General features: G+C 36.7%; 1 pseudogene; it reads right to left on the reverse strand.

Moving 5' to 3' along the window:
- Positions 1-3,849: 3,849 nt before the first annotated feature.
- LOC133851080 (pectinesterase-like) lies at positions 3,850-4,588 on the reverse strand (annotated as a pseudogene).
- Between the last annotated feature and the right edge of the window lie 7,864 nt (positions 4,589-12,452).

The raw sequence follows: 12,452 nt of genomic DNA on the forward strand, positions 1-12,452 counted from the left end.
CAATGTATTAACGGTACTTATTCACAAAGGTTGGCGTTGGAAATGAATTTTATTAAGAGTTAAGCCCTCGTTTGGTTTGTGGAATAGGCTTCTAGAATAAAATGATTATTCTATAGGAATAACTATTCTTTAGTTTTGTAAGGGTATATTCTATGGAATAGCAATTCTCATTGGAATAGCTATTCCCTTACGAAGAGGAATACCTATTCCTGTAAAAAATAAGAGGAATAGCTATTCTTTGGAGGTAAAGACAACATTTTTTTTAAAAAAAAATACTCATTTTTTATTTTCTTTCAAATATATATATATATATTTATTTTTTTTAAAAAAAGTAAATCTAAACCCCCAAAGTGGTTGGCCGACCACCCCAATGGATGGTCGGCCAGCCACTGCATGTGGAGGGTCCAGGGTGATCACACCATCCCTGAACTGCCTCGGGGGACCATTGAGGCATTCTAGGGAGTGGTGTGACCACCCTCAGAGCAAGTGGGGGTGGCCGGCCACCCCCAATGGGCTTCGGGGATGACCGCTGCCACCCCTGGAGGCCACTCGGAGGTGGTTGCGGCCACCCACCAGTTTAGTTCTTTAACTCCGATTAAAATGTGTGAGTTATTACCAAACAAAAGAATAGGAATAACCATTCTATTCCACCACCTTGTATTTCTAAGAATAGCTATTCATTTTCCTAATAGAATAGCATTCCGCAAATCAAACGAAACCTAAATACATTTTTCTTTGTCTGGTTTAAAATTTTTATTTTTTTGCTTTTTCAATTTTTATTTTTTTCATATATAACATCAGCGCTATACAAAAAGACAAAAATAATACTTCCGTCTATTTTTTCATTCAAAATTGACAGATTTTCACATCAGCTACACGTGACACCATTAAAATTGCGACACATGACCCCAAACTTTTTTTTTTAATTTTTGTTTTTTTTAAAAAAAATATAGGGGGTGGCTCAGCAATCTCTTTAGGTCACATGGGGTGGCTGGCCACCCTCATTTTGGCCAAGGGAGTGGCTCCCAAGGCCAGTTTTTGGGGGTGGCTAAAACCACCCCCATTTGGCTTGGGAGTGATTTGTCCACCCTCATGGCCAAAGTGAAAAAAAGAAAAAAAGAAAAAAGGAAAAAAAGAAAAAGGGTTTTGGCCATTGGGGTGGCCGAACCACCCCCAAGCCAAATGGGGGTGGCTTGGGAGTGGTTCGGTCACCTACATGTGGTCCAGCCACTCCTAAATTTTTATTTTATTTATATAAAAAAAAGGCTTAAAATTAAAAAAAAAAAAAAGAAAAAATTTGTGTAGTCACCTGTCGGTGACGTGAAAATCTGCTAGTTTTGAACGAAAAAATTGATAGAGATACTATCTCCATCTTTTCGCATAACACAAATATCATATATGAAAAATTAAAAACTGAAAAAAAAAAAGTAAAATTTTTAAACCACATTAAGTAAAAGGTATTTAACCCTTTTATTAATTATGGGCGTAAAAAAGGAACTGAAACAGGCACTAATTTTGTATGGAGGGTAAATGGCGTCTTTAATAATTTGTCCCAAATACTTCTCGCTGCTTGGCTTCGGCTTCGGCTTCTTTTACTTTAGAAAATTTTTTGAAAAAGAAAAAAGAACCCCTCCTCCAATGGCATCACCCAGAAGGCTAGAATCCCGACAACCTCGAGTGTGCTAAAAGTAATAAAGGTGAGTGACTGAGGACTCACAGTCACTGCAAAGAAAACACACCTTTCTAGGCGTCCAAACTTTTTATACGTACGACGTACGTTGGCTTAATCACTATTGCCGACAAACTTTTTACGGAGTATTTCACTTATAATTAGCGATATTTCATTATTGTTATAATTAATCTTGTGTTTGTTTTGATTAAAATAATTTTTGTAATTTTTTTTTTTAAGTAATTGGCTTTAGTAAAAAAATCACCAACAATAAAAAAACTATTGGTGGAGAGATTCCTTCGTTGGCAGGTAGAATTCCTGTTACTTTCACCAAATTTAGATGATGGAGGACAGAATCTGACAGCAATGGCCGAAATTTGGTCAGCGTGATGGTGACTGGACGTCGCCTAATTCCAGTAGAAATTTTTAGTTTTTAGTCGTACTGGTCAAATCCTGGCTAGTTTGGTCAGAATCTGATCGCTGAAATTCTGCGACAGTGACCGGACGTCGCTGGATACCAGCAGAAATTTTCTAGATTCCGGCTTGTTTTGCCAAGCCACATTCCGGCGGCGGTTGCCAAATTTCGGCAATTGAATACCAAAATTCGGGAACCTTCGACGGTAAATTCGGGTTACTAACAAACTCCAATGCCCAACAATGGCGGATTCTCACAAACGTGCGTGCAAGAATAAAGAGTTTAAATCCAGAAAACGATTTACAGTTTTCAAAAATTAAAGAGGCTTTTACTGTTAAATTGAAAATAATTTCCGTTGACAATCATTTTCGGTTGCACCAAACACCGGAAAATAGATAAAATTTTACGTCCAAACAAACGGAGCATAAGTACTATTCAAACTTTAAAAATTGTTAATTTAGAATATTCATCTTTTAATTATTATTATTATTTTTTTTTTAAATTTCAACTATTCATTAGAATTTTTCGTTAAATTATGTCAAAATTTTCAAAATATCCATTTTTTTTTTTAGGAAAAAAAGAAGAAATACTAATGCTTAAATCTTTGAAATTTTTTTATAAATTTGTTTATTTAAAAAAAATATAAGGGTATTTAGGAAATTTTAATAGAATTTAACTAAAAATTCTAAGGGATGGTTGAAATTGAAAAAAATGAAAGATAATTACTTTAAATTGATATTTTTAAAATTTTGAATAATTAATTACAAAAATAATGAAAAATCATAAAGTTATAAACGAAGTTTATCAACTTTCTAACATTCATGGGGTTCAATTTTTTTTATACAATGTCACACCCTGTGTCGGGAGTCGGGACAATCTTTTTCTCGCCGTAAAGCCGAATGCCGGAAAACTTTTCAACATTCTCGGCGTTCCTTCTGTGGCTTGTGTCGATGAACATTTTCGGTGTTTAGTATGCGCAACAGAATAAACACTCAGAAATCTTGAAACAATTATCGGCGTTTGTATACACGTCCAGCAATTTATCGCCGTTTGTCTAATTTTGATTTATGGGAGTTAATAATTAGTAAGAACACTTCGAGAAATTTGTAAGTGCTTTTACATTAGCAGCTTCTTTTGGAAAACGTCGTTAATTAGACCAGTAATTTTAAAAAATTATGCTGTTAATTAACCAGGATTAATGGTTAACACTAATGGGTCAAACAGCAATCCAAGAATTTATATTTCCTTCCTTTGAAATGGGCCTTTGAAAAATGGGTTGAGAAGCTCGCATGGGCCTTGAATAAATTAAATTACATCCAAAATAATCGTTCCGTCTAGGTCCAATGGCTATAATGGGTTGAAATTGTTTCTTTAGTAATGTTAGAAGCTACATTTTTATTATATAATTATCCTATAATGTTGACGTAACAGTCATAATCAAACTTTGGATCAATCATTATTTAAAAAAAAAAAAAAAATTAAAGGGTTAGTTGAATCTTCAACATTTTCATTGTAAAATAATTATAAGATAAAAATGTGATATATATATATATATATATATATATAACATTATTATTATTATTATTATTATTATGGACTAGTTAGGACGACTAGTATGTTATAATTAGACGAAAAATACACAAAAAGACCAAATTGAAAATTGCGAATAACTGAAGGATTTAAAACTCAAAATTAGACGTATATTTACTCATGGGTTTATTTTATACTTTCCCTAAACCAAAAAGAGGAGGCTTCATTTGCTGCTTCAACTGAAATTGACATGGTAAGGAATACTTGTAGAATTCAGCCACTCGTTTCCTTTTATAAACGCCGCCACTGTAAAATTGCTTGCCTCGGTTGAGCTGTTGATGAGTGATGACCCTATAAGTGGCTATAACCAGGCCATTTCACTCTTGCGCTTGTATTTGAGCCCGGACCTCCGTTCATATACTCCCCGTAGTAAAGGGTACTCAATGCAAACGGGCCATTCTATTCTAACCATCCAGCTGGGTCTACCAGATCATCAATGTAGGATTCAAGAAAAACGTAACAGTTCTAGAGTACTCTTTCCATGGACGGCCCAGATATGTTTTAAAGGATGATTTTACTGGGATTAAATCTGCAGCAGCCGTGATCGACTTTGCAGTTCAAGATTGAGATCCCTGTGTTTTGGTTAGGGTCAACTCTCCCTTCTGCAGTACTGAAAATGTTCGTTTGGTTGACAGGCATATAAGTTGCAGTACTTTTGGAGCACGACAGCAGCTAGCGTTACCGAAGTCCGAAGATGAAGTCAACAGTGCCGTAGATGTCGCAGTCGCGATAAAACTGTCTGAGGGAATGGACGTAGAGGGTGTCTTGGTAGCCAACGAAGCTGCATTGGTAGAATGCTGAGAAATCTGAACCGCTCCTTAAGGCCACGGCTTGATGCTTGCTTGGCCCTGCTGAGTTCTCAATGGTTATATATGCGCGTACATGCCCTTGGCTATGAATCCATCCCCCACCATATCTGCAAGTAATTAATCACAATAAATACAATGATTAGATGGTCCTAATTAGTGCATAATATTATACATGATTATCCTCCGTCTGTTTATAGAGCAATATAGACTCCAAAAGCTTTGCAAACATGTCACTAATGATAGAAATATATAATCTACATGCAGTTACTGATTAAGAAAAACATATATACCCATATTGGTAGCTAATCAGTATTAAATAAATGGGTAGGACCGTAGGAGAAATGGTAATCTACATTTACTTGATATGTGGCAGATCGAGATATTTGAGAACCCCTGTACTGGTTTGAAGATTGGATATATATGCAGCTAATTAAACTGTATGCAATGCATGCTAACTCAGACTTGATTTCATCAAGTCATGTTACATGGAACCCAAGTACTTTTTATATCCTATAGATCTTCAAGACATTTACCCGACATATGTGAAAATATAAAAATAAATGATTAAATCTATCTCTTCTTTTGTTGGGCCTCATAGAGTTTCTGAGTTTGCCGTCACTTTACTCTTCAATTTTAATTAAATATTTCACATATTAGACGTCACCTATTAGAAGGGAATTTGAGCCAATATTTAAGGAAGTGTGTTAAAATACAAAATAAATAATTAAATTTATCTATTCCTATCCGCTTCAGCTTTTCAAATAAATAGTGATTCAACAACATAAATATTGGGTTTTTGTCTTCTTACTTTAACCAGCTTTGTGACCTTTCTTCGTCAACAACTTCTTTTTTATTTATTTATTTTTAGCAACAATAAGAGATAAGGCTACATGGAATTAGAGGTGTACAAGTGATCGGCGGGTAGACGTTATTTAACCGTCAGCCGCAACTGCCTTAAGCGGTTATCAACTTTTGGTAACCGCAATGCTTTAGGCGGTTAGCAATTTCAAAATAACCATTTGTTAGCGGTTATTGAAACTGATAACCACACCGCATAACCGCTTTTTAGAAATACGCATTTCAAGCTTATTTTGGTATTTTAGGTCTTCCTTTTATGAATCTCTTTTAGGTGTCTATTTTAGGTTGTTTTGGGATTTTATAAATAAGGAATATATATATAGAAGATTTGGCTTAGGGGTCGACTGGGGATAAGACTCCAGCTAGGCATTCGTTTGCTGGTTCTACCTCTACGGAAGAACTAAAGCGGCGAGATCTAGAGTTGGAAAAAGAACTAAGAAAGCTTAAGTTAAAGGGAGTCCAGACGACCTCCCAAGTGAGTCATCCATGTTATACAGCTGACACACAGCTAGAAGATGAAGAATCCCAGGAAGGCAATGCCTCTCCTACGGAATCTGATTTCATAGTTGAAACGGCTGTAGACCCCCAACTATGCACCATAAGGAAACCTTTTGAGATGGATTCAGATCTGCTCAACAAGGATTTTATGTCAGAGGCAAATCTCGAAAGAAGATTAGCCTATAAGGAAAGATTCAATCTTGAGCAGAAGAAAGGAATCTTAAGTCACTTTAAGAAACACATAAGTGAAATAGAGATGCATATCTCTTATTTCGATTTTGTAGATGAGTTTTACCCGGTAGAAAACCAGGTCCAAACCGTCTCTAAGGAAAAGTGGGTAAAAGAAGATAACACAGTTGTGTCTTCAAGTCACCCTCCACAAGAAACCATAGTGTTCCAGCATAGAACCACTACGGTTAAGGCCTCACCCTTTAAGGTTGCATCTGAGAATTCAGATGTTAAGAAAGTCATTGAGCAAGCCAATTACACCAACCAGTACCTAAACTCCATAGGAAACCAGTTGGATAAGATTGAGGACAAGCTCGATAATAAGCCTCTCCCAAAAGAGAAACATAAGCCTTTTGAGAAACCAATAGTCAAGTTTCCAGATCTTAAATCAGGAACTAGTCTAAAGGTTAATAAGGAAAAGCCCTTTATTGATAAGATAGAGGATATGCTTAAGGATTTGGTTAAACCCAAACTAGAACAGCCCAGTAGTTCCAAAACTCTGTCTGTTACTAAGATCCCTAAGTCTTCTGAGAATTCATCTGAAACAGAATCCTCCTCGGAGTCTGAATCTGATGAAAACGTCAGAAAAGTTGAGAAAGCCTTTTCAGCCTTAGAACTGAATAGGATCCATAAGCCGAAGTTCTCTCCCATAAGTCTCACTAAGAATTGGTATCCCAGACCTACCCCTCCGGATATCCAGTTTGAGGAAAGAAACTTCCAAAGTCAATTTGCAGTTTCTTCTGATAAACTATACGAGTGGAACATCGATGGTTTAGCAGAGCAGCAAATTCTTGATAAGTTAACCCATATGACCATGGTCTCTAGCAGTTATGTTATGAACCATGATTTAAGCCAACCAGAGGTTGTTGACCTCTTGGTTAAGGGTTTCACAGGAACCCTTCAAGCCTGGTGGGAAAAGCATCTCACCGATGAGTCTAGAGATAGCATTAGAAGTGCTGTCAAAACCAATGAGGAAGGAATCCCCATATTCAATGAGAAAATTGGATTAGGAGATTCTGATGCTGTCAACACTTTGTTCTATACCATTGTAGAACATTTTATTGGCACGCCAAGTCACCTTGCGTCTAGGGTCCATGACCAACTGAGTAATCTAAGAAGCATAAGAAGTCTCGTAAGCATGAGGAAGATAGAAAGCATAAGAAACGGTTTAAAAGATTCAAGAAAAGAAGCTTTGAGCCGAATGATTTCTATAAGAGAGATAAGAGAAAACCTAAGAAGAGGTTTAAGAATTCTAAGAACAACAAAGATGGTTGTTATAAGTGTAGTAAGTCCGGTCACTTTGCAAAGGATTGCAAAGCTAAGGAAACCATTAAGTCCCTAAAAGTCTCTAACGAAGATAAGGAAAATTTAATAAGAATGTTAGAGATAAAAGACACTGAACCCAGTGACTATGAGTCTGAACTAAGTATTAGTTCAAGTGATAACAGCTACCGCTCCTGCAGTAGCAATGAGTCCGGTCCTAACATAAGTTTCGGTTGTAACGACACTTGTTGCAAAACAATTGGTGTTATGACCAAGGAAGAAGAACAAGAAGAGCTGCTTCTTGATCTTATAAGTAAAATTGAGAATCCTGAGTTAAAAAGGCAATATTTAGAAAAGTTAAGAAAACTTCTAACAAAAAGAGAAGTTAATAAGTCTAAAAGCCTTGATATAAGTTTAAGCAACACGCTTAAAAGATTTGATAAACCAAAGGAACAAATCACAATAAAAGATTTGCAACTTGAAGTTAATCAAATTAAGTCTGAGATTAAAATACTTAAGGAAGAAAATCAAGAGTTAAAACAGGATGTTAATCTCTTGAAAATTGAGCACAAGCTTAAGTCAGCCGCTAGCAGTCCTAATGACAACGAAGCCGAGTCCGAGCCTAAGCTTGAAGATACGCCTCCACAAGAAAATTCTATAAGTCTAATCAACAGAATCCATATTAGGAAATGGTATTCCAAGGTTAGAATTAAGATTCATGATTTTGAGTTATCTGTAGTTGTATTAATTGATACAGGTGCAGATCTGAACTGTATACAAGAAGGACTTGTTCCTACGAAGTATTACAGTAAGTCAAAAGAGAATTTGCGTTCTGCTAATGGCAGTAAGATGCAAATTACTTTTGAAATAAGCAAAGCCCATGTGTGTCAAGACAATGTTTGCTTCAAAACATCATTTGTCTTGGTTAAGAATATGACTGACAAAGTCATATTAGGTTTACCTTTCATTACTCTGTTGTATCCTTTTACAACAGACCAGGATGGTTTAATCACCTATCCCATGGATGAAAAGGTTAAGTTTAAGTTTCTGGCCAAACCAGAATTAAGTCAATTGAATGCCTTCAAAAGCAATTCAATTTCTAACCTAATCAAGTCTAAGACCCAACAGATAGGGTTCTTACAGGAGGAGATTAAGGTTAAAAGAATTGAGGAACAACTGAGTCAAAAGACCCTTCAACAAAGAATCCAGCTCTTTGAGGATAGGATCATAAGTGAAGTTTGTTCTGATGTCCCAACTGCCTTTTGGCATAGGAAGAAGCACACTGTAAGCCTTCCTTATATCAAAGATTTTGATGAAGGAAGAATCACCACTAAGGCAAGACCCATCCAGATGAGTCAAGAAGTTACTGAATTCTGCCGGAGAGAAATAGAAGATCTACTTCACAAAGGCATAATTCGTAAGAGTAAGTCACCTTGGTCTTGTTCAGCTTTTTATGTCCAGAAGAATGCTGAACTTGAGAGAGGAGCCCCCAGGTTAGTCATTAACTACAAGCCCCTCAACAAAGTCCTGGAATGGATAAGATATCCAATTCCAAACAAAAGAGACCTAATCAATAGGTTAAGTGGTTCTGTGATCTTCTCTAAGTTTGACATGAAAAGTGGATTTTGGCAGATCCAAATTCATGAGAAGGATAAGTATAAGACAGCCTTTGTCACACCCTTTGGACAATACGAATGGAACGTAATGCCCTTTGGTCTTAAGAATGCCCCTAGTGAGTTCCAGAATATTATGAATGATATTCTTAGTCCACTAAGCAAATATTCCATTGTTTATATAGATGATGTCCTCATCTTTTCTAAGTCTATTGAAGAACACTGGAAACACTTGAACTCGTTTCTAGAAGTTATCAATTCTAATGGATTGGTTGTTTCTGCTACCAAAATCAAGTTATTCCAAACCAACATTCGGTTCCTTGGATATAACATCCATCAATCGAAAATAAGCCCAATTAGCAGAGTAATCCAATTTGCTGATAAGTTTCCTGATGAAATCCTAGAAAAAACCCAACTCCAGCGGTTTTTAGGATCCCTCAATTATGTTGCTGATTTCTATCAAAACCTTCGCAAAAAATGCAAGCCATTGTTTGATAGACTTCAAAAGAACCCTCCTCCATGGACTACTGAACATACTTCAGTTGTCAAAGATATTAAGTCCTATGTCCAGACATTACCCTGTCTTGGCATTCCCACAAATAAGTCCTTTAAAATTGTTGAGACTGATGCCTCCGATATTGGGTACGGTGGTATTCTTAAGCAGCAGGTTCATTCCAACCAACCTGAACAAATTGTTCGTTTCCATTCAGGTGTTTGGAATTCAGCCCAGAAGAATTATAGTACTATTAAGAAAGAAATTTTATCTATAGTACTATGCATTTCTAAGTTTCAAGATGACCTCTTGAATCAAAAGTTTTTAATAAGAGTTGATTGCATGAGTGCAAAACATGTTTTAGAAAAGGATGTTCAAAACATTGCATCTAAACAGATTTTTGCTAGATGGCAAGCAATTCTAAGCATATTTGATTTTGACATTGAGTACATTAAGGGAAGTCAGAATTCTATCCCTGATTTCTTAACCCGTGAATTTTTGCAGGGAAAAAATGGCTGATAAAAAGAAAGAAAAGGCTTCGGCCTCTAAGCCCAATCTAAGTTCTTATGCTAAGCCTTTCAACCTTGTCACCCCAAGCCAACTAAGTTCCCAAGATCTCATCTTAAGAAATTCACCTACCCAAATGGTGAATCGATATACTACCTTAGGTAGTACCATAAGTCCAAGGCCGTCCTTCCAGTCTGCCTTAATAAGTCCTTCCAGCCCCTTTGAGGGTCCTCCCCCTAAAAAGACCTTCATAAAATATCCTAAGTCTTCCCCTTACCACATCAAAGAACCTCCCCACAATCTGTTCTTGGTTGAGCTTGATTTTAGTAACCTAAAATCCCCTGATGAAATTGCCAAAGCCTATTACCCTCCCCGTTGGCATTTCATTAACTACAAGCCCCTCAACAAAGTCCTGGAATGGATAAGATATCCAATTCCAAACAAAAGAGACCTAATCAATAGGTTAAGTGGTTCTGTGATCTTCTCTAAGTTTGATAAGTGGATTTTGGCAAGTTCAAATTATTTTGTCATTCACTTTGATCTAAGTAATAACTTTTTCAGTTCCATAAGTAAACATTCCATTTATTGGATATGTCTAAGTTTATTATTTGATCTTCTGAAAGATATATTCATATATTTTTCAAAAATGATTTTTAAGCATAATGTCATTTCTGAATTCTGGATTGTTTCTAACATCTTAATCTTTCAGGATAAAATGACCCCTCCTAAGTCCCTTTCTTCCACAAAAGAAAGAAAAGATAAGACACTTAAGTCATGGAATTTCCCACTAGAAATTCAAAATCCTAAGCACCTAACCCTAACAGGGAAAGGGAAAGCTAAGGTAGACTATGCAGATGGACCAGCGGAAAATCTGCAGAAAGTCTCTCAACAGATTGAGTTCTTCAATCTGGAAAATCCTAAGTGCCTAACTCCAGCGGAGGAAGGAACAACTAAGGTGGTTGAGTATGCAGAAAGACCAGCGGAACATCTGCAGAAAAAATCTCAACAGATTGATCCTTTCAATCTGGTAAATCCTAAGCGCCTGACTCCAGCGGAGAAGGGGAAAGCTAAGGTGGATGAGTACGGAGAATTTCCAACAGAGATTCGACAGAAAATTCCTCAACAGATTGAGTTCTTCAATCTGGATAAGACTAATAGTATTATCCTGGAAGAAGTCCTTCAGACTTCAACCAAGTATGCAAAGGGTGATCATTTCGATTTCCCTCCTCATATTCGAATACTATTAGATAATTTAACTCAAGCTTTCCTAAAAAGTCATAAGAATCTTCATGACAAATCCATGAAAGCCACTGAGTATCTTTTAACCTTCAACGAGATTTTGCAACAATCCGTTGAATCCATAAGTCATAAGAGGATTCGGTCTCCCACTGAGATTTACCAGCTCCAAAGGATCAGTCCTAAGGAAATGGGAAAAATCCGACAAAGGGTTCTCGACCTTCCTGGCGAGATCCAAAGCTTAATTTTTCTAAGTCCAGCATATACTGAATACTTTGATAGATGGATTCAGAGAATGATGCTGATTACTAATGGAAAGAATTTTGAGTACAAGAAAGTCTTTGGTATAAAGACTCTTCGAGTTTTTGAGCCTCACTGTGAGTTTCCAGGGTTAATTTATGTCCCTGACAAAGAATATGGTCTTTCAAGACAACTATGGAATGGTGACTGGGATCACTTTGAGATTGGATGTCCTGAACTAGGAGCTCAGCTCTTTGAAGAAGGATTTCTGTCTTACTACCCAGTTAAGCACCTGGAAGAATTACGTGACTTTCCCAAGATAGTCCGTGATACTGTCAAAATTATCCAGGATGAACATCTGAGAACAAGGACGATCAATAGTCCTATTATCCTAAGAATCTGGAGCACAGTTCCAGAATTTGATTCCAATAATTTCATGGAAGTTAAGCCTGCTAAACATTGCATCCTCATTAATCCTTCAGTTAATGATTATGCTGCAGAACTAAGAATGGGAAGAATCCCTCTTAAATTTGAAGATCCCCTGAGCATTATGAATCTCTGGAGAATTGTCAAAAAGGGATTTATGATGAACGCGGTCCAAGAATTAAGAAATAGACCAGTCTTAGCAAAAAATAATAGAATTATTATTTTTGGCGAAGATATGGCTGTTTTAGGTATTTGGGGCAAACGCCTCAAAGTAAGCAATTACCGCTACAACAATGGGCAATGGTGGAGCAAGACAGATTAAGATCCAAAGGACCTGATTGATCACAATCAGTTTTCAGGTTCTGACGGAACATGGCATCTGAACTACTGTACCACCTGTGAGGAATGGGGTCACAATGACTGTGACTTTGTTGAAGATGAGGAATGGGGGTCCCTTACCCATTATGATCCTTTTGATGATGAGTACGCCAATGATGACTAAATGCAGCGCATTTTCACCATCGGTATGATAAGTCAGAAGCAAATAGTGTCGCCGACACTAGAATACAAAAGTGAACAGTACTCGGTCGGCCACCCGACATGGTAC

Source organism: Alnus glutinosa, chromosome 12, assembly GCF_958979055.1.
Source record: "Alnus glutinosa chromosome 12, dhAlnGlut1.1, whole genome shotgun sequence".
NCBI lineage: Eukaryota > Viridiplantae > Streptophyta > Magnoliopsida > Fagales > Betulaceae > Alnus > Alnus glutinosa.